The sequence below is a fragment of the Globicephala melas genome, chromosome 12 (genome assembly GCF_963455315.2).
Source record: "Globicephala melas chromosome 12, mGloMel1.2, whole genome shotgun sequence".
In the NCBI taxonomy this organism is placed as follows: Eukaryota; Metazoa; Chordata; class Mammalia; order Artiodactyla; family Delphinidae; genus Globicephala; species Globicephala melas.
The window spans coordinates 11016491-11040972 of NC_083325.1; the positions used below are offsets into that span (position 1 = coordinate 11016491).

The 24482-nt window shown below is 40.4% G+C and overlaps 1 protein-coding gene across 1 annotated transcript in view; it reads left to right on the plus strand.

The window, feature by feature from the left end:
* ACOXL (acyl-CoA oxidase like) overlaps window positions 1-24482 on the plus strand; it is a 380307-nt gene that overhangs the window by 322217 nt on the left and 33608 nt on the right. The window contains exon 17 of the mRNA XM_070046830.1: window positions 18623-18724. The gene's annotated coding sequence lies outside the window, so the exon portion shown is untranslated. The remainder of the gene's footprint in view (window positions 1-18622; window positions 18725-24482) is intronic.

The window sequence follows — 24482 nt, forward strand, 5'->3', positions numbered from 1 at the left end:
ATCATCAGCTAACACTTGCCCTAGAATTGTTCTGTGAGCACAGTCTCCAGACCAGGGGCCAGAGATAGAGAGTGAGGCAAGGGGTAGGGGATTAGGAGAAGGGCAGAAGGATTTCCTGTCCTGCAGCAAGAGGGCATGCTTTGCTGTCTGACATTCTGTACTTTGCCCACCTCCTCCACAAAGCTCTCCTCACAGGGGAAATGGACCAATGGCTTTCCAGGCCAAGCGCCATCACGTGCAAACTCTACACGTTCCTGATTACCTAAGAGGAGCATATGACCGCACGGACGAATGGAGCAGTATGTGAAACGTGACACCTGCTCTGTCCTTGACACTTCTTTATCAAGCATCTAAATCGACACCTAAGTGGAGAACCAGCTGGAGAGCAGAAATCCCACGTTCAGCACGGCAGCACGCTTCCCCAAGTGTGGAGATCATCACCCTCTGAGGATGCTTGGTCCTGCAAGCCCGTCCTGGGACATGTGCAAGGGGTTCTTGCCTGAACACTCTCCCCTCCATGTCTTCTGTGCACAGCGCAAGGGGCAGATTTCATTTCAGGCTGTTCTAGAAGACAGGGCCGAAAGTAAGCAAGGAAACCACTGGAGACAAATAAAAAAATGGGAAGAATTTGGTGAAAGCCATCTGTAGGAAAATAAGAGCAAAATTTGACCCTAGGGAACTAGAGTTAGTGGGAGGAGAAAACAGGGCCAGGCCCCAAGCTTGTCGTTTTGCCATTTAAATAAAGAGGTCAAGATGCTGAAGTGCCCAGGAGAATTCTCTTGAGTGACTTACCCAGAATATGGAGAAATTCCATCAGGGCATTTCAGTGCTATGAGTCTGGGCTACTAGACATGAACAGAATTACCAAGTGGCTTTTCCAGAACACAGTGAAGGGGACATTAGCACTAGAGTTATATGGGGGCTCATGCTGAATGGGGCTGAGAAAGGAGGCAAAGCTCAGCTCTCACACCCAGGCAGCAGCCCCTGACTGCAGCCAAGCCCCTCTGTGCCCTGACTGAAAACTGGAAATGTTATGAGACTTGATGATTTCTGCTCCCTGGACCTGCCCAACTCTTCCTCTTGCCCTTACTGAATTTTAGCTGATCTCTTTTGGGTTAATTTTATATTCAAAACTCTACTGAAACACACACACACACACACACACACACGCGCGCGCGCGCACACGCACACGCGCACACGCACCATGGTTATCAACTTTGAGAGAGGAAAAAAGAAAAACAATTAGTTAGCTCTACCCCCTTCCTCTCCTAGGACCCAGCAAGATGCCTGGCACACAGTCAGCTCTCAAGAGGTAAGGAGGGGGAGGAGAAAGGGAGGAAGGAGGGAGAAACTTAGTTTTGGAATAAACGTCAGGAAAATGGCCAGCACGAAGGCACCAGTCACTTGATCGCTGCTTCTTCTCGGAGTCTCCTGATGGAATGTTTTTGCCTTCGGGAAAATCTTTCCATCTCTGTCTCTTCTAGGACTGTGAAAAGGACAGAATGGGGATGAGACAACTTGATGTGTTCTTGAAACAGACATCATAAAAATGTTTTCATGAGTGACTACAAATGTGCTTGAAACAAAAGAATAGAAAGGCTCATCAAATAAATAGTCTCAGCAAAGAAATAGTAAATGCAAGCAACCAGATAGAGATATTAGAACTGAAAAATACGGGCTTCCCTGGTGGCGCAGTGGTTGAGAGTCCGCCTGCCGATGCAGGGGACACGGGTTTGTGCCCCGGTCTGGGAAGATCCCACATGCCGCAGAGCGGCTGGGCCCGTGAGCCATGGCCGCTGAGCCTGTGCTTCTGGAGCCTGTGCTACGCAACGAGAGAGGCCACAACAGTGAGAGGCCTGTGTACCGCAAAAAAAAAAAAAAAAAAGAACTGAAAAACACAATAACTGAAATAAAAATCTCAGTAGATGGAGTCAACAGCAGGATTGAACTGGATGAAAATGAAAATATAATCCAATTTTTGGAACACAGCTAAAACAGTGCTAGGAGGGGAACTTATAGCTTACATGAAATAGAGGAAAAGTCTCAAGTCAATAACCTAAGCTACCACCTCAAGAACCTAAAAAATTGAGAGCAAGATAAACCCAAAGACAACAGAAGGAAAGAGATAATAAAGGTAAGAGCAAGAATCAATGAAATTGAAAACAGGAAGAAAATAGAGAAAAATAATGAGGCAAAGAGTTGGATCTTTGAAAAAAATCAACAAAGTTGATTTTTTAAAAGTCTAACAAAGAAAAATAATGAGGCAAAGAGTTGAATCTTTGAAAAAAATCAACAAAGTTGATTTTTTAAAAGTCTAACAAAGAAAAGACACAAATCACTAACATCAGGAATTCAATAGATGATATCGGTAAACACCCTGCAGACATCAAAATGATAATAAAGGATTACTAAGAAAATTCTACATACATGAATTGGACACCTTAGATGAAATGGACCAATTCCTCAAAAACACAAATCAAGGGGTAAAGCAGGAATAAAGACGCAGACCTCTTAGAGAACGGACTTGAGGTTATGGGGAGGGGGAAGGGTGAGCTGTGACAGGGCGAGAGAGAGTCATGGGCATATACACACTAACAAACGCAGTAAGGTAGATAGCTAGTGGGAAGCAGCCGCATGGCACAGGGATATTGGCTCGGTGCTTTGTGACAGCCTGGAGGGGTGGGATGGGGAGGGTGGGAGGGAGGGAGACGCAACAGGGAAGACATATGGGAACATATGTTTATGTATGACTGATTCACTTTGTTATAAAGCAGAAACTAACACACCATTGTAAAGCAATTATACCCCAATAAAGATGTTAAAAAAAAAAAAACACAAATCACCATACTCAATATGAAATACACAATTTGAGTCGCCCTATAACTGTTATGGAAATTGAATTTATATTTAAAATTCTAGGAAAAGAAAACACCAGTCTCCAGAATTCACTGGAGAGTTCTACTAAACATTTAAATAAGAATTAATGATTCTACAGAATCTCTTCCAGATAATGCAAGAGGAGGAAATACATTCATTTTATGAAGCTAGTGTTGACCTAATATCACACCAGACAAAAACAGAACGAAAAAGGAAAAGTATGGACCCATATCCCTTATGAATGTAGACACAAAAGTTTCTCACAAAATATTAGGAACTAGAATTCAGCAATATATTAAAAAAATTATATACCAAAAAATTATAAACCAAGTGTGGTTTGCTCCAAGGATGCAAGACTGGTTCAATTTCCTAAAATCATTCAGTTTAGTTATCCATATTAATAGGCAAAAGACAAAAAAAAAAAAATCACATGATCATATCAATTGGTACCAGAAAAAGCATTTGACAAAATGCAACACCCATTTGTGATAACCCTCAGACAAACAGGAAGCGAGTGAAACCTCCTCAACTTGGTAAAGAGCATCTACAAAAATCCTGTAGCTCAGTGGTCCCCAAACTTTTTGGCACCAGGGACCAGTTTTGTGGAAGACAGTTTTTCCACAGACCAGGGCCAGTGGGGGGAGGGATGGTTTCAGGATGATTCAAGCACATTACATTTATTGTGCACTTTATTTCTATTATTATTACATTGTAATATGTAATAAAATAATTATACAACTCACCATAATGTAGAATCAGTGGGAGCCCTGAGCTTGTTTTCCTGCAACTAGATGGTCCCATCTGCGGGTGATGGGAGACAGTGACACAGAAAGTGTGTTGCTTATGTCCCGTCTAATTAATTGTCACTTGCCACTCACTGATAGGGTTTTTTAAAATATAAATTTATTTATTTATTTTATTATTTTAGGCTGCATGGGGTCTTCACTGCTGCGCGTGGGCTTTCTCTAGTTGTGGCGAGTGGGGGCTACTCTTCATGGCAGTGCATGGGCTTCTCATTGCGGTGGCTTCTTTTGTTGTGGAGCATGGGCTTTAGGCAAGCGGGGCTTCAGTAGCTGCAGCATGTGGACTCCAGAGCGCAGGCTCAGTAGTTGTGGTGCATGGGCTTAGTTGCTCCACGGCTTGTAGGATCTTCCTGGACCAGGGCTTGAACCCGTGTCCCCTGCATTGGCAGGTGGATTCTTAACCACTGCACCACCAGGGAAGCCCCACTGATAGGGTTTTGATATGAGTCTGCAAGCAATTGATTTATTATGATCTCTGTGCAGTCAAACCTCTCTGCTAATGATAACCTGTATTTGCAGCTGCTCCCCAGCGCTAGCATCACCACCTCAGCTCCACCGCAGATCACCAGGCATTAGATTCTCATAAGGTGCACACAACCTAGATCCCTCGCACGCGCAGTTCACAGTAGGGTTCATGCTCCTATGAGAATCTAAAGCCGTAACTGATCTGACAGGAGGCGGAGCTCAGGCAGTAATGCACTCGATGGGGAGCCTCTGAAAATACAGATGAAGCTTCAGTTGATCCCCGCCACTCACTTCCTGCTGCGCAGCCTGGTTCCTAACAGGCCATGGCCTGGTACAGGGGGTTGGGGACCCCTGCTATAGCTAACAACATACATATCGGTGAAACAAGGCATGCTTTCCCCCTAACATCAGGAATAAAGCAATAATGTTTGGTCTCACCATTCTTATTCAGTATAATACTAAAAGTTCTAACTAGTGAAATAAGGCAAGAAATGGAAATAAAAAGCATATTCTTTCATATCAGAAAGGAAGAAATAAAACAGTTCCTATTTATATATGACATCATTGTCTATTTAGAAAATCCCAAAGAATCTACAAAACAAACAAACATCCTAGAACTAAGAAATGAGTTTAGCAAGGTCACAGGATATAAGATCAACATGCAAAAATTCATTGAATTTCTATATATTAGCAATGAACACTTGGACAGGAAAAATTTTTTAAACTCAATATCATGTACAATTTCTCAAAAGAGTAAGTACTTGGGTATACATCTAACAATAGATAGGATTTGTATGCTTAAAACTACAAAATGCTGATCCTCAACAGAATACTAGAGGCTGAGTTGAGCAGCATATTAAAAGGATTATACACTATGGCCAAGTGGGATTTATTCCTGGAATACAAGGATGGTTCAACAAACAAAAAAATTATCTATGTAATATATCACATTAACAGAATGAAGAAAAAAAAACATGATCATCTCAATTGATGCATTAGAAGCATTTGACAAAATTCAGCATCCTTTCATGATAAAAACACTCAGGAAACTATGTCAATATTATAAAGCCGTATATGAAAAAACTCACAACATTATACTCAATGGTGAAAAACTGAAAGCTTTTCCTTTGTCAGGAACAAGACAAAGATGTCTGCTTTCACCACTTCTATTCAACACAATACTGGAAGTCCTAGCCAGAGTAATTCGGCAAGAAAAAGAAATAAAAGGCATCCAAATTGGAAAGGAAGAAGTAAAACTATCTCTTCTATTCACAGATGATATGATCTTATATGTAGAAAACCCTAAAGATTACACAAACATCACACATACACGCACTGTTAGAAAGAATAATTCAGCAAAGTTGCAGGATACAAAAATCAACATGCAGATATCAGTTGCATTTCTATACATCAACAGTAAACAATCCAAAAAGGAAATGAAGGAAGCAATTCAATTTATAATAGCATCAGAAAGAATTAAGTACTTAGGAATTAACAAAGGAGGTGAAAAACTTTCAGCAAAAATATTGCTAAAAGAAATTAAGGAAGATATAAATGGAAAGAAATTCTGTGTTCATGGATTGAAAGACTTAATATTTTTAAGATGTCAGTATTACCTAAAGCTATCTACAGATTCAGTGCAATCTGTCAAAATTGCATGACTTGTTTTGCAGAAATAGAAAAACTCATTGTAAAATTCGTATGGCATCACGAGGGACCCTGAAGAGCCAAGACAATTTTGAAAAAGAAGAAAAAAGTCAGAGGTCTCACACTTCCTGGTTTGAAAATTTACAAGTCTACAGCAATCAAAATAGGGTGGTACTGGCATAAAGACAGACATATAGACCAATGTAGAAATAAACCCTTGCATATTTGGTCAAATGATTTTTGACGAGAGTACCAAGATCATTCAATGGGGAAACGATAGTCTTTTCAACAAATGGTACAGGGGAAACGAGATATCCACATGCAAAAGAATGAAATCGGACCGTTATCTAACATGATATACAGAAATTAACTCAAAATAGACCAAAGACTTAAATGTCAGAGCTGAAACTATAAAACTCTCAGAAGAAAACGAGAAAAGCCTCATCACATTGGATTTGCAATATTTCTTGGATATGACATCAAAGGCATAAACAACAACAAAAAAACTAGACATGTTGAAATTCATTAAAGTTTAAAACTTTTGTGCATCAAATGACACTATCAACACAGTAAAAAAGCAACAAAGTATTTACAAATCACATACAGATAAAAGACTAATATCCGGAATCTCTATATAGAGAACTCAAAATTTAACAAGAAAAATCCAAACAACCAGGTTAAAAATGGGCAAAGGGCTCGAATAAACTTTTCTCCAAAGATCTACAGATGGGCAATAAGCATATGAAAAGATGCTCAACATCACTAATCATTAGGGAAATACAAGTCAATACCACAATGAGATAGTACTTCACACCCATTAGGATAGCTGCTATCAAAACAACAACGACAGAAACCAAAATAACAGGTGTTGGCAAGGACGTGGGGAAATTGGAACCCTTGTGCACTGCTGGTGAGAATGCAAAATGGAGCAGCCGCTGTGGTAAATAGTATGGCGATGCCTCAGAATATTAACCATAGAATCACCATATGGTCCAGCAACTTCACTTCTGAGCATATATCCAAAGAATTGAAAACAGTGGCTTGAATGGGTAATAGTACACCCATGTTCACAGCAGCACTAATCACAACGGCCAAAATGTGGAAGCAACCCAAGTGTCCATTGATGGGTGAATGAATAAACAAAAAATATGGTATATACATGCAATAGAGTATTATTCAGCCTTAAAAAGCGAAGGAAATTCTGACCCAGGCTACTACATGGAGGAACCTTGAATACATCATGCTAAGTAAAATAAACTAGTCACAAAAGAACATACACTGTATGGATCCATTTATATGAGATACCTAGAGTAGTCCTATTCAGAGAGACAAGTAGAATGGTCCCTTTCCAGGGACCAAGGAAAAGGGTGAATGAGAAGTTATTATTTAATGGATTCAGAATTTCAGTTTTGCAAGATGAAAAAAGTTCTGGATGTGAATGGTGGTGATGGTTGCACAGCCAATGACAGACGAGGAACTGGGAGTGGGAAGAAGTGGGATCAATTCTGGGTTAAAACAAATCAGAGAGAAGAACCTGGCTGAATTCTTTTCCACAAGTTGCCCAAACTGTCTGCATAAAGTACAGTTGGCCCTCCCTACAGATTCCACATCCACAGATTCAATCAATCACTGATCAAGAATATTCAGAAGGAAAATCCAGAAAGTTGCAAAAAGCAAAACTTGAATTTGCTGCACACTGGCAATGATTTACATAGCATTTACCTTATATTTACAACTATTTATTGCCGCATAGCATTTACATTATATTAGGTATCATAAGTAATCTAGACATGATTTAAAGTATATGGGAGGATGTGCATAGGTTTTATGCAAGTACTACTCAATTTTATATAAGAGACTTGAGCATCTGTGGATTTGGGTATCCTCTGGGGGTCCTGGAACCAACCCCCCTACAGATACCAAGGGAGGGCTGTAGGAGTATGGTTCTGAGCCAGTCTATGTAGTGGATTGTGTAAGAAGTCTCAGAGGGAATAGCTTCCTCTCTACCTGCAAAGCTGTACTTTCTGAATTTTCCCATTCCCACTGGCCATGTAACGGACAGTGCACTGCAACACTGCAAAGTAGTAGAGAGTTGGTTTGCCTGAGTGTGGCAATCACAGGAAAGCTTGGATTCTGCAGCCAGCTGTGTGACCCCCAAATATCCGTCTACCCTTAGGGTTGAGAAGCAGCAGAGCTCCAGCCTCCCCTCTGCCCAAGCACACGCAGCATGCTGGCAAAATGACATCTCGGGGTTACCTTCTCTAGAGATTTCCCTTCTGGCATCTGCAAAGGCAAAGATAGAGGTATGGCTAGGCTTCTCCAACGAGGATAAAATAGAATGTGCTTTGGGTCTGGCTGGCTCTCTCACCCCTAATCCTAGCAGATGCTCTGCCTTTGATCCACTGTGATACCAGCACATGGCCCACCATCACTTTACTAAAGTGGTTCCTCTGCTGAAAGTGGTGATGGACAGAGAGCCATCCCAGGCTCTTCAGCATCCAGAGACTCCGAAAGAAAAGATCACCTTTATCCTTAACCATCCTCTGCTAGAGCCCTCTGGACTCTACCAGAATCCAGCTGCCACTGCTTGTCACCTTTCTCAAGAAGAGAGGCTTTTAAGACACAAGAAATATGGAGCAGGTTGGATTTAAAAAAAATTAACATCTTCAGTCAGTTTAGAAGAAAAAGAGACTTTGATCTGAACAGCTTCCTTGGGTGATCAAAGCTGTACTTTCTGAACTGATTACCACCCCCTCAACCTTTTTCCAGTGTAATATAAATAAGGCTTCCTCACCTGTGGAAGCTGATGAGCCCACACCTGGAGCTGATGGCATGGAGGAGACTCGGCAGGTGAACTATACGGATTCAAGATGGGCATTGTTCCAGTCTGGTCCAATTTCTAATCACTTTTCTATTGCAAGGAATGCCCTTAGAAATTGCAAAACTAATATTTTTTGCTAAGGCTGGCAGAAATTCCTTAACTAAGAGACAGTACCACTGCCCATCAATTTTACAAGGCAGTAATGCAGATCCCAAGTGGCTGAAGTCTGAGGCAGAAGGCAGAGCACTTCATCACAGTGAGAGAACTAGGTTGTTGCTGGGGGAAACTGTTTTGAAATCACGCTGGTATTACCATGAATTAATAAGCTTTTTCATCTTCTCTGACACTAGAGGTCCAACTCAGTCCTTTTGCTGCATCTCCTTGCTTATTATGCGGTTCAGGCCATGGATACAGGCTGCCTACTTGGCATAAATTGCAGGCAGCCTCCCTTCTTTCTGCTGTTGGTCCCAGTGAGCTTATGCTCCTGAGGGAACCAAGGGTCTCAGTTCTACAAATGCACACACCAAGCCCTGATACTGGGCTAGGCGCTGCAGGAATTCCAAGATGTACGAGCCACAGTTCCTGCCTTCCTGATCACATTGTGGTCAGGGAGAAAGTCACATGGGCAAATAATTACACCAACAGGCAGAACGTGTAATGAGGAAAAACACACTGCTGCGAGAACCCAGGAAGGGAAGGGGTGACTTTCAAAGGGAAGAGATCAGGCAGGGGTCCTTGGACAAAATTTCAGTACAGGGAACCATTAGAGAATATAGCCATTTCAGCTTGGAGTTTGCCATAACAAAGAGAAAGAGATCTGGACATAAAAGATGATATATTTAAATTATTATACAGCAAAATGACCTTGTTTAGGGCTGTGTAGTTCTATGAATTTCAACACATGTGTAGAATTGTGTAAGTACCACCACAGACCGGATACAGAACAGTTTAACCATCCTTAAATAGTCCTTTATGGTATGGCTTTATAATTATTCTTTATGGTATGGCTTTATAATTATCCTCTTCCCCTTCTGATAAACCCTGGCAACCAATGATGTGTTGTCTATCACTATAGTTGTGTCATTTTGAGGATATAACGTCATTGGAATCATGCAATACGTAACCTTTTGATATTGACTTCCTTCACTCGGTATTTGAGGTTCAGCGGAGTCATTGCATGCACCCACAGTTACACATTTTCATTGCTGAGTAGTATTCCATTGTATGGATGTACCCCAATTTAATCACTCACCCAGTGAAAGGCATTTGAGTTGTTCTCAGTTTTTGAAGATTATGAGTATATATACATATACAAGTTATTATGTAAACAATTTTTCTTACTCTAGAGCGAATTTCTCAATCTTGACAATATTGACATTTTGGGTCAGTACTTCTTTGTTGTTGGAGTGCTGTCCTGTACTTCGTAGGGTGTTTAGCGATATCCCCGGCCTCTAGTTACTAGATGTCAGTAGAACTTCTCCAGTTATGACACCAAAAAGTCTTCAGTAATTGCCAAATGTCTCTTGGGGGACAAAGGTCATCCTTAGCTGAGAGCCACTGCTCTAGGGTAAATGCTTAGGAGTGGATTTACTGGGTCATATAGTAAACGTACATTTAGCTTTGTAAAGCTACTACATTCCCAATGTATGAGAGATCCAGTTGCTCAGCATCCTCAGCAGCACTTGGTATTGTCTGTATTTTTTTTTTGGCCATTCCAATAGGGATATAGGAATATAACATCTGGTTTTAATTTGCGTTTCCTAATGATGTTGAAATCCTTTGATGTGCCTTTTTGCCATCTGTATATCCTCTTGAGTGAAGTCTGTTCGAATCTTTTGCCCATTTTAAAATCAGATAATTTTTCCTACTGTTGAGTTTTGAGAGTTCTTTATAAATTCTGGGTACAAGTTCTTTGTTGGATGTGTGATTTGCAAATGTTTTTCCCAGTTTGTGGCAATTCTTTTCATTCTCTTAAAGTCCTTTGCAAAGCAAAAATTTTTAAATTTTGATGAAGTCCAATTTATCAACTTTCCTATATTATAGATTGTGCTTTTGGTGTCATATCTAATAATATATGCTTAACCCCAGGCCATGAAGATTTTGTCCCATATCTTTTTCCAGAAGTTTTAGAGTTCTATGTTTTACATTTAGATCTATGATTCATTTTGAACCAATCTGTGTATAAGGTGTGAGGTTTAGGTCAATGTTATTTATCTTTTGACTGTTGCTATCCAATTGTTTCTGCATCATTTGTTGAAAAGACTGTCCTTCTTCCATCGAATTCCTTCTGCACCTTTATCAAACTCATTCACGCATATTTGCATGGGTCTGTCTCTGGGTTCTCTATTTTGTTCCATTGATCTATGTGTCTGTCCCTTGACAAAACCATGCTATCTTGAACACTGTAACTTTATAGCAAGTCTTAAAAGCAAATAGAGTAATTCCTCCAGCTTTTTTCTTCTTTTGCAAGTTGTTTTAGCCATTCTAGTTTCTTTGATTTTTCATATAAATTTTAGAATTAGCTTGTCTCTATCAGCAGCAAAAAATCCGCTGAGATATTTATTGGAATTATGTAAAATCTATGGATCACTTCGGGGAGAATTGACAAATGTACTATGTTGACCTTGCCAATCCACTTTATTAGTTCTTCCTTGATTTCTTTCATCAGCATTTTCAGTTTTTAGCATAAAGATAATATACATGTTTTTGTAAACGTATACCTAAATATTTCATTTGGGGGGAGCTACTGTAAAGGGTAGATTGTTTTAAATATTGGTTTCTAATGGTACATTGTTAATATCTAGAAATACAATTGACATGTTGTATGTCGACCTTGTATCCTATGATTTTGCTAAGCTCACTATTAACTCTAGAGGTTTTGAGTTTTTTGGCAGATTTCTTGTGGGGTTTTTTTTTTTATGTAAACAATCATATTGTCTGTGAATAAGGACAGTCTTATTTTTTACTTTCTCTTATATGTTGAATTAGTTTCCTACGGCTGCTATAACAAATTACAACAAACTTGGTGGATTGTAACAACAGAAGTTTATTCTCTCATAGTTCTGGAGGCTGGAAGTCTGAAATCGTATCACTGGGCCAAAATCAAGCTGTCAGCAGGATTGCACTGTCCTTAGAGGCTGTAGAGGAGAATTCATTCCTTGCTTCTTCCGGCCTCTGGTGGCTGCTGGCATTCCTTGACCTGTGCCCACCTCACTCTAATATCTGTCTCTGTGGTCACATTGCTTCCTTCTCTTCTGTCTATGGACCCTCTCTCTGTTTGCCTTTTATAAAGATACATGTGATTGTATTTAGGGCCCACCCAGTTAATCCAGAATTGTCTCTTCATTTTGTGAATCTTAACTTGATCACACACACAGAGATTCTTTTTCCTTAGGATGTTTGCAGATTCCAGGAATTAGGACCTGATGTCATTTGGTGGCCATCATTCATTCTATAGCACATACCTTCTTTGGGGTTGTTTGAGCATTCTCCAGGATTTCATTTTGAATTATCGATATTTCTTTGTATCGTTTTTTTCTTTTTTGTTGATGCTTTAGGGATTACAATATATGACTGCACTTTTACAGTCTGCTTAAAATAAATATTTTACCTCTTCAAGTGGAATGAAGAAACCTTACCATCATAGAGTTCCTTTTGCCCTCTCTCCTCTGTATATCATAGGCATTTTATAAGTAATCTCCGTACATAGGAAACCACATCAGACAATATTATGTTTTGTTTTCAGTCATTACACACATTTTAAAAGAATTCAAGAGAAGACAAGTCTATCATATTTACCCAGATAGTTACCATTTCTGTTGCTCTTCCTCCATTCCTGATGTTCTAAGTTTCCTTTTAGTATAATTTTTCTTCTGACTGAAACACTCTTAACAATTCTTTTAGAGCAGTCTGCTGGTAACAATTCCTCCCAGTTTTTCTTCATCTTTACAATATCTTTATTTCATCTTCACTCCTGAAGGATATTTTTACTCAATGTAGAATCCTGGGTTGATACTTTTTAAGTGCTTAAAAAATGTTATTCCACTTCTTTCTAGCCTCCATGGTTTCTGATAAGAAATTCAGTCATTCACATCATTGTTCTCCTAGAGGTAATGCACCATTTTTTCTCTGGCTGCTTTCAAGGTTTTTTCTTTGTTTTAGTTTCAAGGTGTTTGATTATGATGTGCCTACGCATGGATTTCTTGGTGTTTATTGTGTTTGGGGTTCACCAAGCTTCTGAAACCTGCATATTTCTGGGGATTTTCCCCAAATTTGAGGACTTGTTCAGCCATTAAGTTGTCAAGTACTTTTTCAGCCCTGCATTCTTCCTTTTCTCCTTCCGAGACTCTAGTGACATGAGGTTAGTTCTTTTGTCATAGTCCCACAGGTCCCTGAGGCTCTGTTCTTTTTTTCGGTCTATTTTCTCTCTATTGTTCAAATAATTTGTTATTCTATCTTCCAGCTCACTGACTCTCCTCTGTTTCCCCTATTCTGATGTTAAGCCCATTTTTATTTTGATCATTGTAATTTTTACTTCTAAAATTTCCATTTGATTCTCCTTTATATCTTCTATTTCTGTGCTGAAACATTACTTTACCATTTGTTTCAAGAGGGTTTGTGATCACTTGTTGAAAAATTTTTATAATAGCTGTTTTAAGGCTTTTGCTAGATAATTCCAACATCTGTGTCATTTTTCTGTTGGTGTCTGTTGATTATCTTTTCCTAGGCAAGTTACATTTCTCTTGTCCTTCACATGCTGAACTTTAAAAAAATATTTCCTGGACATTTTGGTATTTGCACGTCACAGCTTGTAGAATCTTAGTTCCCCAACCAGGGATGGAACCTGGACCCTTGGCAGTGAAAGCGCCGAGTCCTAACCCCTGGACCACCAGGGACTTCCCCATTTCCTAGACATTTTGAATATTATGTTATGAGATCCTGGGTCTTGTTTAAATCCCATAGAGAACGTTAATATTTTTGTTTTAGCAATGAATGTATCTGGTTGTTTGGGCTGCAAGTTGCAATTCACCTTCTGTTCACTGTGGTTTCAATGTCAGTTTAGTCTTCAAAGGCTTTGCTGTACTATTCTGTTCTGTCCCACGTATGCACCACACAGTGACCAGTCTGGCACCTGCATTTTCATCTGTTTGCTAGTTCAGTTCTCAAAGTGTTTTCTGTACTGATGTGTGTTAGATCCGTGTATGTACACCTGGGGTTGAGCCCAGAAGTTCATAAACAACTTTATGGGCTTACTTTCCCAAGCCCTCTGACTCCATGACCTCCTCGGTACTCTCTGGTTCCCCAGGGCTCCCTTTTCTATCCTCCTTCCAGAATCTGGGGTTTATTTATCTTGGTCTGATGCACGCCTGTCTCCAGGGACAAGCAGCTTGAAGACTAGGAAAAAAAACTAAACTCATCACCTGTTTGGTGGTACTTTGAATTTTAGTCTTCTTCCCAAATCTGCCTACTATCAATATTTATTTTTCAGTTCCTCAAATAGCTTCTCCATTTACTCTGTCCAGGAGTTATGGCTACATTCAGGATTATTGTGAAGACTAAACGAGGTGAATGTAAAATACCTTGCAGTGCCTGGCACATAGTAGGTGATTAAAAAATATTGGTTATTATGATTCTATGGGCAGAGATTTCATAGGGGCACATGGGCTTGAGAGTAAGAAAAACAGTAAAATATTACTCTGACAATACAATAGATACCAAAAAAAGGTGTAATTTGGGACACATTTAAAGAAACCAAGGTAAGTGTAGAGAGGACTCTCTGATGGCCATAAGTCTAAGGAAGCTATATGAATGAGAAGCATGGTGATGGGGGGAGATGCTTGTCCAGGGATAAATACAAAAGGGTAGCATTTAGTAAATGTCAGGATGGTCAAATCCCACCATAATGTGAGGCTTGACAAATAATCTGATGAAGATTTAAAAGGCTATTTTTAGCTACGCTCAGAGTTTGAAGAGACAGATACCTGGTCTGGGGAAGAAAGCTTTGATGTTAATAAATGCAAACAGAAAGCAGACATACTTGTCTCCTAGAATGTCCCCATCTTCTCTCTGAATTGGGAAGGACACAGTTGTGAGACATTTGAAACCAAGGAGGACAAAAGAGATGTCAGGAAACTGTAAATGAGCAAATGTCCACGTTAAAAAAAACAAAGAAAGAAAAATAGATTGGGGAAACTATAGAATTTATAAATCCAAGTTAAAATGCTAGAAAAGGCTATTCAAGATAGTTTATGAGTGATTAGAAAAAGATGGTCACTAGGAGAGTGGTCTGTGCTCACTGTGGCTAAGCCTTGCTAACCTAATCTTATTTCCTGTCTTAATCAGGTTGCTAGAAGACAAAATCTGGGGAAGTTGAGGTATCTTGATTTTTTTTTTTTTTTTTTTTTTTGTGGTACGCAGTCCTTTCCCTGCTGTGGCCTCTCCCATTGCAGAGCACAGGCTCTGGACGCGCAGGCTCAGCGGCCATGGCTCACAGGCCCAGCCGCTCTGCGGCGTGTGGGATCCTCCCGGACTGGGGCACGAAGCCGCGTCCCCTGCATCGGCAGGCGGACCCTCAACCCCTGCGCCACCAGGGAAGCCCGATGTATCTTGATTTTGCACAGCACTTTCCAGACTCTTAGGCTATCCTTATGTACAAGCTAGAGAAATATGAGTTAGATGAGAGTCTGTTAAATAGATTCTCAAATACTTGATTGAAAAGATATAGACCTATCAGTTGAGTTCTATGATATAAAGACAAAGGTGGGACTGACACATCTGTAAATGACATAAACACATGAGGTGATTGAATTAATATTCATAGAGATTTGGGGGACTTGAGGATTGAATTAATATTCATAGAGATTTTGGGGACTTGAGGTAAGTCATATCAACAAGATGATACTTTAAGAGAATAAATTTAAAGTCATCCCTTTAGGGATGTGTATGTGTATGTATGGGTTGGTTGAAAACGGTTCATAGGAGAAAAGGCATAGTAGGAGTGTTAACTGAGCAAACATTTGATGTAAACCAAATTGCATGGTATTCTTTCACTCATTTCTTCAAAAAACCTGTGACTGTCATAAAAGCAAATTCCATCTTCCTTTGCTTGTAAAAGTATAGAGTCCCAAATCCGGACAGCGATGGTGCTACTGACACTACAGCGATGAGAAAACATCTGGACACTGTGTTCAGTCCCGTGAGACACCTTGAAGGAGAGAATTAAGCATTTAGAAGAGGCCACCAGGTCCAAAGTGGAGCAAGAGCTGGAAGCTGCATTGTGAGAAAATGGCAGTCTGTGAAGGCTGATCCTCTGAAGAAAGAACGCCTAAGCAGAGATGTGAAACTTATCTTTAAATTGTTAAGGGTTGTTATCTGGATACTTTCATATACTCCTGCTTTGCTCCTTAGGCAGCAAAAGTTACAGGATTAATAGCTATGAGGTATACAGGAAATTGGATGTCAGCCAATCTCTTACAGTGTATCAGCTTTTTTCCCAGACCCTAGGCATACAGAGACGAGCAGGACAAGGTCCCTTTCCGACAGAGTTAACAATCAATCCATAAATTCATGTTCCACATAGGCAAGTGGTTCAGTATGCAATGGTTCTTCAAACAGTGGGTTGGAGAACTGGATGCCTCTTAATGCACTGAGCTCCCATCTCTGAAACGTAAAAGGAAACACATTCAGGTTCCATTTGAGGACCTGAGGCTGGGCTGATGGTATCTGGACCTCCAGGTGGTGTCCTGGTCACCACCAAGAACCTGGACGCCTGTTTCCCAGGACAAGAAAAGAGGGTAGTCAAAGGAGAGTCCAAACTGTGTTCAAGGAGAAAAGAAAAAGTTCAAAGGCAGAAAAGTGGCCCTGAGCATCAGATACACAAGAGCCACAGACTGTCGACAGGAGGACAAGTCAGGAGTCGACAGAAGGGCAGAGCAGACATAGGCAGCACAGTGTGACACTGGCCCTCTGGGATGAAACGTGGGAATGGTGTCAGCAGTCGGGGCTGTGTGGGACCAGGTGAACTTGAACTTGAGATAGGACTGGACTAAGGCTGGATGACCACCTGTTGGGGGTGTTAGAGATGGGATTTTTCCAGACATCCTCCCTTTGCTTTTCCAGCTCTACTCTCCACCCTTCTCCACCCTGCTCTGGGCCCAGGAAATTGATCTATGTAACTTGCATCAGAGGAATCCTTGCCCTCTGGATCCAGTTAGGTTCTGAGAACAGGAAGCCCCAGCTAGAGACTGGAGATGGGGAGGAGAATGAGGTTGGGATATCCCTGCCCCCTGCCTGCCTTCTTGTGGGATCACCTTGGGGTTTCTGTTTTCCTTGGCTGAAGGTCACAGCTCCTCTAAGGGGACCTTGTCAACATAGCTTTCTCTTCCAGGATCGACATAGCTCTCTTCCCTCCAAACCTAGAGATGATCACAGTTGAACTTTGCCTCACAATAATATGGAAAGGGGGGAACAGGTGGGAGTAGAGATAAAACAAGATTGGCTATGAGTTGACAGCTATTAAAGCTGGATGATATAGACTTGGAGGTACCTTATACTATTATCTCTATGTTTGTATAATTTTGGAATTATTAAATATGAAATGCTAAAGAATAGTTAACTTAAAAGTTACTTGTTCATTGTAAAGACTTCTGAAATTCTCATTTAACAATTCTACATTTACCTCATTTTTATTTAAGTCCTTCATAGAAATATGACACTTTTACTAATATTTTGAAATGCTCAAATAAAAAGCACTACTAAACAGTAATTAAATGCATTGCATCATTACCTTTTATAGTTGCTATAGGCAATTTGAGTGTATTTTTTTTTTTGCATTATACAAAAAAAAAGTTACTTGTTAATACAGGAAAACTCATCTATTATTGCTGGATGCCACTGATGTCATGACGGAGGTCTGCGTGTCGGTTTCAGAAACGTGATAGGAAAAACGTATTGAAACAAAATGCAAATGAGGAATGCTATTTTTATGAAAGTCTAATCAAACCATGCTCAATGGAAAATATCAAGATGATATTATTCAGAATGGGCATTTAGAATATTCTTTCATGGGCTTCCCTGGTGGCGCAGTGGTTGGGAGTCCGCCTGCCGATGCGGGGGACGCGGGTTCGTGCCCCAGTCCGGGAAGATCCCACATGCCGCGGAGCGGCTGGGCCCGTGAGCCATGGCCACTGAGCCTGCGCGTCCGGAGCCTGTGCTCCGCAATGGGAGAGGCCACAACAGTGAGAGGCCCGTGTACCGCAAAAAAAAAAAAAAAAAAAAAAAAAAAAAAAGAATATTCTTTCATGAATCAAGAAAGAAAGCAAACAGAAATATTACATTTATTTTTTTAAATATATTATGAGTGGACTTTGATTCTAAGTAACCTGGGGATGGGGAAGAATTAGATGAGATTGTAGATGAAGCAAGACTGGCTGTGAGTTAATATTTGTTGAACTGGGGGGATGGAGACATGGAAGTTGGTTATACTATTTTTTCTAATTTTATATATGCTTTAAATTTCTCCATAGAGTGGTTTCAAAATATAAAACATATACTGCATGTCCAAAATGTGACCATTTTCAGACTTAGAGAACAAACTTACGGTTACCAGGGGGAAAGCAGGGGGAGGGATAGATTGGGAGTTTGAGATTGACATGTACACCCTACTATATTTAAAATAGATAACCAACAAAGACCTACTGTATAGCACAGAAATCTTGGCTCAATATTTTGTAATAACCTAAATGGGAAAAGAATTTGAAAAAGAACAGAAACTTGTATGGGTATAACTGAATCACTGCTGTACACCTGTAACTAACACATCATTGTTAATCAACTATACTCCAATATAAAATAAAAATTAAAAAAAACAAAATATGACCATTTACAGTAAGTATGTATTAACTTTTATGATCTTATGAAATGTAATATTATGCTATTTCTCATTCACCTCCTTAGATTCTGTGTTTTCTAACATATTTTTCCATTTCTCTCCTCTTCCCCCACCCCTTAGTTTTGTCTGCTATATGGAACCAAACTGATGTTCCAGGAGCAAGCCTGGTATCTAGAACATAAATATTTGACTCCCCTGGCCAGCATGAAGATTAGGCGTCAGGTAAGAATTCCTGGGGTGCAGAAGAAACCCTTCGTGCCTCAGCTGTCGGCTCTTTGCTTTCTTAGAAAACAGTCCTGCCGATCTTTTATCGGTTTCCACTCACAAATTTTTGCGCCTCTGAGACTTCACATACATGGTTTCATTGCCTACTGTGATCATATTACACTTCAGAGTTTAAGTGACAGGGAGGTGATTCACCGTGTATGAACTTCTCACATGTAAAGGAGAGGAAGAAATCAAAAGTGCTGGCAAAAAAAAAAAAAAAGAGGTATGAAGTGATTTTCATTTTCTTACTTCTTACGAAAGCCTATTAACTCATTCTTTATATTTAGAAAAAAGGCCTGGTGGTACTTTTGTTAGTGGTTGCAATGGGAATTCAGTGTGACAGCCACAGAGCACCTGAAAATGAAGATAGAGCCAGTGAATCATCACCATAATGCTGCTTTAGAAGAAGACTGTTAAACAGCATAATCATCTATACAACACATTTTCTGGGTTCCCTCCCTCTTCCAGGCCCGCTGTTAGATGCTGAAACACAGACAGGTATATCCTCAGTCTCTGCATTCAAGGGAGCTCATTATAGCTGGGGACACGAAACTGCCTTCAAATAACGCAACAACACGAGGGAGTGGACCTTTCCAATGAACTTGGCCACAAGCATAAGTGCAGAGGACAGAGGTCACTTTGGAATTAATGGCGTTCTTTGCTAGACCTGGAAGAGGGGAAGATTCAAAGTGGAGGCGGTGGTTCAACTGAGGAGGGGGAAATGCAGGTGAGCCTTCAGATGGGGTTGGTGAAGTGAGCAAAATCATAGAAATGGGAGTACTTGGGACAGACATGCTAAGAAACAGTGAAAAGACCAGTTTGGTTGAAGTCTTAACTGATAGACAAACCTGGAGAAGCCTGCCGGAGCAAAACTATAATGGGCTCGGAAGAACCTTGAAGAATCTTTTTCCTTCTTAGGAGGCAGCAATTATGACAAAAAAGCATGTATAAAAATACTTCAGTTATCTATTGCTATGTAACAAAAAACCCCAAAACTTAGTGGCTTAAAACAACAACCATTTCTCGTTTCTCATGACTCTGCAGTCTGGACAGGGCTCCACTAGATGGTTCTTCTGCCCCACATGGCGTCCTCTGGGGCTGAGTGCTCAAGATGTCCTAGATGTGTACTAGTCACTGTCCTTGGAAAATGATTTGTAAGATTAATGTGAAGGGCAAATTGAAGGTATCTTCTTCCCCTTGCAAGGCGTCTGAAGGGACTCTTAGCTTGAGACCCACCCTAAACCAAATTGAGGTTTTCTGGAAGACTCAGAGGGTTCAGATAAGGGCAGCAATTTCTTTACCCTCCCCCGGGGTTATAGCTCTTTGGCATCCAGCTTACTGTCTATTAAATTTCTTGCTTAGTGCTGGGCCTGGTTTTCACTGTCATCACTCCCTGCTCCACCGCAATCACCATGTGGCTGTCAAAGTGAAAATTCAGATTTGCTGGAAATGGCAAATGCCTTCATGGCAAACGCAATTTTCTTACTTGTTTATTTCTCTTGGTTCCCATTTTCCCTTAATTTTCTGCATTACTGTACTGTCAGATCATTGATGCTTTAAAGGTGTAGAAAAAGAAAACCTAGCTCTCTAATATCAGAAATAGAAAGTTCCTTCAATATTATCTCCCTTGACCTCACAGCAACCCTTTGAGTGATGTTCATTATTCTTACACGTGGATGAGGAAACAGATCCAATGTGATATAGTAACTTGCCCAAAGTAATACGGGTAGCAAAAACCCATATCTCTCTGGCTCTAAATATTTTCAATTATTTGGTTAGAAATCAGCATCAACCAGTAACAAAAAGCACACTCAGTGCCCAGTTGTTGGTTTCTAATATCATTTTCCAAAATAGCAACCAGGGTCCTTGGAGAAATGGCTGATTCTGGCTGGGGCAATGAATATATAAGATGAACCTGGAACGTCTTCTAGAGCCAGAAAGTCAGAAAGTGCTCAAAACAGAAATAAAGATAGAAAGACCCACAGTTATGGGGGTATGTCCAAGGGATGTGGGAAGGAACTAACTGGAAGAGCTCCCAGGGGCCAAAGCTGGAACACTTAGAGCAACAAAATAGACAACATCATATTGGATTTTAACCCAAAGTATAAAATAATTAAACACATGGGAATTCCCTGATGGTCCAGTGGTTAAGACTCCATGCTTCCACTGCGGGGGGGGCACAGGTTTGATCCCTGGTTGGGGAAATAAGATCCCACATGCGGGATGGCCAAAAAATAAATAAATAAATAAAATTGAACACAAACAAAGAGACAAGTTTTCCTTAAAGAAGAATTCCAGGGCTTCCCTGGCGGTGCAGTGGTTGAGAGTCCGCCTGCCAATGCAGGGGACACGGGTTCGTGCCCCAATCTGGGAAGATCCCACATTCCGCAAAGCGGCTGGGCCCGTGAGCCATGATCGCTGGGCCTGCGCGTCCAGAGCCTGTGCTCCGCAACGGGAGAGGTCACAGTGGTGAGAGGCCCGCGTACCACAAAAAAAAAAAAAAAGAAGAAGAAGAATTCCAAATGATACATGTAGATACTCCCCCCTTCAGGAAGTGAAACAATTTTCCTTCCCTTGAATGTGAGTTCGACTTAGTGACTTCCTTCTATTTTTAAGAATAGAGAATGGGAAGGGAAAAGAGTTACTTTACAGTGGAGAAATCTGGTAGATCCCATCTTAACCACGTGATTAAGGTTAATATCACCAGTAATAAGTCATGTTGATGACGTGGACCTCTGATATGATGTGATGAGAAGAGTACTTCACTCTTCCCCAAAACCCATAGTCCAATCATGAAAAAAACATGTTAGACAAAACCAAATTGAGGGGTGGTCCATACAGTACCTGATTGGTACTCCTCAAACTGTCAATCAATGAAAGACAAGGAAGGACAGAGAAACCATCATCAAACAGAGGCAATCAAGGAGACGTGAGGACTGAATGCAGTGTGGTACCTGGATGGAGTCCTGGAACAGAAAAAGGACATTGGTAGAAAAACTGGTGATACCTGAATAAAGTCTATATTTGTTAACATTAATGTACTAATATTTTTTTAATCTTAGTATATTTTATTGTTTTTATCTTCTTTATTTTTTTTTTTATTGGGGTATAGTTGCTTTACAATATTGTGTTAGTTTCTGAAAGTCAATCATCTATATGTATACATACATCCCCTCTGTTTTGGATTTCCTTCCCATTTAGGTCACCACAGAGCATTAAGTAGAGTTCCCTATGCTGTATAACAGGTTCTCATTAGTTATCTATTTTATACATATTAGTGTATATATGTCAATCCCAATCTCCCAATTCATCCCTCCCCTGCTTTCCCCCCTTGGTGTACATACGTTTGTGCTCTATATCTGTGTCTCTATTTCTGCCTCGCAAGCAGGTTCATCGGTACCATTTTTCTAGATTCCACATATATGCGTTAATATATGATATTTGTTTTTCTCTTTCTGACTTACTTCACTCTGTATGACAGTCTCTGGGTCCATCCGCATCTCTCCAAATGACCCAATTCCATTCCTTTTTATGGCAGAGTAATATTCCATTGTATATATGTACCACATCTTTTTTATCCATTCATCTGTCGATGGACGTTTGGGTTGCTTCCATGACCTGGCTATTGTAAATAGTGCTGCAAATGACCCACCTCCTAGAGCAATGAAAATAAAAATAAACAAGTGGGACCTAATGAAACTTAAAAGCTTTTGCACAGCAAAGGAAACCATAAACAAGACCAAAAGACAACCCTCAGAATGGGAGAAAATATTTGCAAATGAAGAAACAGACAATGGATTAACCTCCAAAATATACAAACGGCTCATGCAACTCAATATCAGAAAAACAAGCAAGCCAATCAAAAAATGGATGGAACACCTAAATAGACATTTCTCCAAAGAAGACATACAGATGGCCAAGAGGCACATGAAAAGATGCTCAACATCACGAATTATTAGAGAAATGCAAATCAAAACTACCATAAGGTATCACCTCACACTGGTCAGAATGGCCATCATCAACAAATCTACAAACAATAAATGCTGGAGAGAGTGTGGAGAAAAGGGAATCCTTCTGCACTGTTGGTGGGAATGTAAATTGATACAGCCACTATGGAGAACAGTATGGAGGTCCCTTAAAAAACTAAAAATAGAGCTACCATATGACCCAGCAATCCCACTACTGGGCACATACCCTGAGAAAACCATAATTCAAAAAGACACATGCACCTTAATGTACTAATATTGGTTTCTTAGTTCTGACAATGGGCCATAGTTATGTAAGATGTCAACATTAGGGGAAACTGGGTGAAGGGCGTATGGGAACTCTCTGTTGGAACTTTTCTGTAAATCTAAATATATTCTAAGGGAATTCCCTGGCTGTCCAGCAGTTTGGACTTGATGCTTTCACTGCCATGGGCCCAGGTTCGACCCCTGGTTGGGGAACTAAGATCCTGCAAGCCACGTGGGGCTGGGCCAAAATATATATATACATATATGTGTGTGTGTATATATATATATATTCTAAAATAAAAGGTTTATTTTAAAAAGAAGTCAGCAGCAGGGAATAGCAATCAGCCTGGGCTGATTCTAAATAATAAAACTTTTCAGAGTACCCAGGAGTTATGCTGAAGCCCCAGTCTAATGATAATTAATAATGCATATATATATATATTCTTTAAAAAAAATCTCATTGCATTCTCATAAAGATCTTCAAGGTAAGTAAGGCTGATATAATCCCCATGCAGTAAATGAATAAAACTAAGAAACAGAGAAGTTCAACAGCTGCCCAAGATTCCATCTGATCATAGAATCCAGAACTTCTGACCCTAAACGGAGGTGGACTAACATGCAGCATCACCTGTTTGTAGCCCTACTTGTCCACATGGGCACCACAGAGCACTTAAAAGACCTGAGTTCAGAAGCTTCAGGAAGTCCTGCCTGATGTCCCGCAGTGGGTAAGATCCATCCACATACTCCAAAAGTACCCACAGGTCCGACTGATGCTCATGAGAGATGGGGGTTTGGACTGGGTTTTGTTTTCTTTTAAAATGCAAGCCCATGTCCCAAGCCCTTCCTGGCTGTGATAACTAAGTGCTTTCTTTTGTCTGGAGCTTCAGTACTGACAGAGCTGGTCCACACCCATGATCCTGTGTAATCCCCACAAGCACCCGTTAGTGTGAATAGCTGCTAATCTACTTTAGGGACAGGGAATCTAAGGCTGACTTGCAGCTGAGGTAGTGAGAGGGAAAGGTACTTCTGGACTCAGATTCCCTGCTGTTCTAGTGATCCCAGACCTGAACTGTAGGATGGGGTAGCTCCACCTTTGTGCCCTCATTGTGAGACCTTGGCTCAAAGGCAGTCTCGTGGTGGTGCCTCTGGGGCTCCATCATAACAAGGCCCCCAAGTAAAAGGTCTCTGTGCCCTTTCCATTAAGAACTGTTGCAGGGGTGTATATAGAACAATTGTTTGCTTTGTTCTTGGAAAATTTAGTGTCCAGGAATTGTCCTGTTTCAGTCTTCATTGACCTAGACATTTGTTTTGCTTTGGATGATTATAAGCATTAAGGAGGAACTATCAGCTGAGGCTCATTTTAAGGAGGAAAATCTTTCAAAATAACCTAAGTTACCGATTGCGTATCTCCACTAAAACCAACTTCACGTTGCTTAAAATAAGACAAAACCAAGCGAAAACGTCAGCTTTTTAAAATGATG